This window comes from Triticum urartu, chromosome 1 (assembly GCF_003073215.2).
Source record: "Triticum urartu cultivar G1812 chromosome 1, Tu2.1, whole genome shotgun sequence".
Taxonomy (NCBI): Eukaryota; Viridiplantae; Streptophyta; class Magnoliopsida; order Poales; family Poaceae; genus Triticum; species Triticum urartu.
The window spans coordinates 521,967,240-521,971,400 of NC_053022.1; positions in this window are offsets into that span (position 1 = coordinate 521,967,240).

Below are 4,161 nucleotides of genomic sequence, written 5' to 3' on the forward strand. Positions count from 1 at the left end.
CTTTACTTGTTCCGTAATGCATCATCCCGTGACTAACTCATTAGACACATTGCTAGAAAGGCTCATAGTGATGTGCATTACCGAGAGGGCCCAGAGATACCTCTCCGATACACGGAGTGACAAATCCTAATCTCGATCTATGGCAACTCAACAAACACCATCGGAGACACCTGTAGAGAATCTTTATAATCACCCAGCTACGTTGTGACGTTTGATAGCACACAAGGTGTTCCTTCGGTATCCGAGAGTTGCATAATCTCATAGTCAGAGGAACATGTATAAGTCATGAAGAAAGCAATGGCAATAAAACTAAATGATCCTAATGCTAAGATAACGAATGGGTCTTGTCCATCACATCATTCTCTAATGGTGTGATCCCGTTCATCAAATGACAACACATGTCTATGGTCAGAAAACTTAACCATCTTTGATTAACGAGCTAGTCAAGTAGAGGCATACTAGGGACACTCTGTTTGTCTATGTATTCACACATGTACTAAGTTTCCAGTTAATACAATTCTAGCATGAATAATAAACATTTATCATGGTATAAGGAAATATAAATAACAACTTTATTATTGCCTCTAGGGCATATTTCCTTCAGTCTCCCAGTTGCACTAGAGTCAATAATCTAGATTACATAGTAATGATTCTAACATCCATGGAGTCTTGGTGCTGATCATGTTTTGCTCGTGAGAGAGGCTTAGTCAACAGGTCTGCAACATTCAGATCCGTATGTATCTTGCAAATCTCTATGTCTCCCTCCTTGACTTGATCGCGGATGGAATTGAAGCGTCTCTTGATGTGTTTGGTTCTCTTGTGAAATCTGGATTCCTTCTCCAAGGAAATTGCTACAGTATTGTCACAAAAGATTTTCATTGGACCCAATGCACTAGGTATTACTCCTAGATCGGATATGAACTCCTTCATCCAGAATCCTTCATTTGTTGCTTCTAGAGCAGCCATGTACTCCGCTTCACACGTAGATCCTGCCACGATGCTCTGCTTGGAACCGCACCAGTTGACAACTACACCATTCTATATAAATACATATCCGGTTTGTGACTTAGAGTTATCCGGATCAGTGTCAAAGCTTGCATCGACATAACCATTTACGACGAGCTCTTTGTCACCTCCATAAATGAGAAACACATCCTTAGTACTTTTTAGGTATTTCAAGATGTTCTTGACTGCTGTCCAGTGATCCACTCCCGAATTACCTTGGTACCTCCCTGCTAAACTAATAGCAAGGCACACATCAGGTCTGGTACACGACATTGCATACATGATAGAACCTATGGCTGAGGCATAGGGAATGACTTTCATTTTCCCTTTCACAACAAGTCAAGCTTTGTAGACAGTAACATTACCGTCAACGTCAGTCTTCTTCTTGAAGATCCATTTATTTTCTATTGCTTGTCGATCATCGGGCAAGCCAACCAAAGTACACACTTTGATTTCATACATGGATCCCATCTCAGATTTCATGGCCTCAAGCCATTTTGCGGAATCTGGGCTCATCATCGCCCCCTCATAGTTCATAGGTTCATCATGGTCAAGTAACATGACCTCCAGAACAGGATTACCGTACCACTCTGGTGCGGATCTTACTCTAGTTGACCTATGAGGTTCGGTAGTAACTTGATCAGAAGTTTCATGATCATCATCATTAGCTTCCTCACTAATTGGTGTAGGAATCACTAGAATTAATTTCTGTGATGAACTACTTTCCAATTCTGGAGAAGGTATAATTACCTCATCAAGTTCTACTTTTCTCCCATTCATTTCTTTCGAGAGAAATTCCTTCTCTAGAAAGGATCTATTCTTAGCAGCAAATATCTTGCCTTCGGATCTGTGATAGAAGGTGTACCCAACAGTCTCCTTTGGGTATCCTATGAAGACACATTTCTCCGATCTGGGTTCGAGCTTATCACGTTGAGGCTTTTTCACATAAGCATCGCAGCCCCAAACTTTAAGAAATGACAACTTGGGTTTCTTGCCAAACCACAGTTCATATGGTGTCGTCTCAACGGATTTAGATGGTGCCCTATTTAATGTTAATGCAGACATCTCTAAAGCATAACCCCAAAACGATGGCGGTAAATCAGTAAGAGACATCATAGATCGCACCATATATAATAAAGTGTGGTTACGACGTTCGGACACACCATTACGTTGTGGTGTTCCTGGTGGCGTGAGTTGCGAAACTATTCCGCATTGTTTGAAATGAAGACCAAACTCATAACTCAAATATTCACCTCCACGATCAGATCATAGAAATTTTATTTTCTTGTTACCATGATTTTCCACTTCACTCTGAAATTCTTTGAACTTTTCAAATGTTTCAGACTTATGTTTCATCAATTAGATATACCCATATCTGCTCAAATCATCTGTGAAGGTCAGAAAATAATGATACCCGCCGCAAGCCTCAACACTCATTGGACCGCATACATCAGTATGTATTATTTCCAACAAGTCTGTTGCTCGCTCCATTGTTCCGGAGAACGGAGTCTTAGTCATCTTGCCCATGAGGCATGGTTCGCAAGTACCAAGTGATTCATAATCAAGTGATTCCAAAAGTCCATCAGCATGGAGTTTCTTCATGCGCTTTACACCAATATGACCTAAACGGCAGTGCCACAAATAAGTTGCACTATCATCATTAAACTTGTATCTTTTGGCTTCAATACTATGAATATGTGTATCACTACTATCGAGATTCAACAAAAATAGTCAACTCATCAAGGGTGCATGACCATAAAAGATATTACTCATATAAATAGAACAACCATTATTCTCTAATTTAAATGAATAGTCGTCTTGCATCAAACAAGATCCAGATATAGTGTTCATGCTTAACGCTGGCACCAAATAACAATTATTTAGGTCTAAAACTAATCCCGAAGGTAGATGTAGAGGTAGCACGCCGGCGGCGATCACACCGACTTTGGAACCATTTCCTACGCGCATCGTCACCTCGTCCTTAGCCAATCTTCGTTTAATCTATAGCCCCTGTTTCGAGTTGCAAATATGAGCAACATAACCATTATCAAATACCTAGGCGCTACTACGAGCAATAGTAAGGTACACATCAATAACATGTATATCAAATATACCTTTCACTTTGCCATCCTTCTTATCCGCCAAATACTTGGGGCAGTTCCGCTTCCAGTGACCAGTCCCTTTGCAGTAGAAGCACTGAGTCTCAGGCTTAGGTCCAGACTTGGGCTTCTTCACTTGAGCAGCAACTTGCTTTCCGTTCTTCTTAAGAGTAGTGGTCTTGTTAACCATCAACACTTGATGCTCCTTCTTGATTTCTACCTCTGCAGCCTTTAGCATCGCGAAGAGCTCGAGAATTGTCTTATCCATCCCTTGCATATTATAGTTCATCATGAAGCTTTTGTAGCTTGGTGGCGGTGATTAAAGAAGTCTGTCAATGACACTATCATCACGAAGTAACTCCCAGTTGAGTCAAGTGGTTGTGGTACCCAGACATTCTGAGTATATGTTCACTGACAGAACTATTCTCCTCCATCTTGCAGCTGTAGAACTTATTGGAGACTTCATATCTCTCAATCTGGGCATTTGCTTGAAATATTAACTTCAACTCCTGGAACATCTCATATGCTCCATGACGTTCAAAACGTCGTTGAAGTCCCGATTCTAAGCCATAAAGCATGGCACACGTGGTGTCTCGGCACGACGAACTGTAGCAACGGTGCACTCAGGGAGAACACTTATACCCTGAAATTTAGTGAGAGATCATCTTATAATGCTACCGCCGTACTAAGCAAAATAAGATGCATAAAGGATAAACATCACATGCAATCAAAATAAGTGATATGATATGGCCATCATCATCTTGTGCCTTTGATCTCCATCTCCAAAGCACCGTCATGATCACCATCGTCACTTGCTTGACACCTTGATCTCCATCGTAGCATCATTGCCGTCTCACCAACTATTGCTTCTACGACTATCGCTAGCGCCTAGTGATAAAGTAAAGCAATTACATGGCGATTGTATTTCATACAATAAAGCGACAACTATAAGGCTCCTGCCAGTTGCCGATAACGGTTACAAAACATGATCATCTCATACAACAATTTATATCTCATCATGTCTTGACCATATCACATCACAACATGCCCTGCAAAA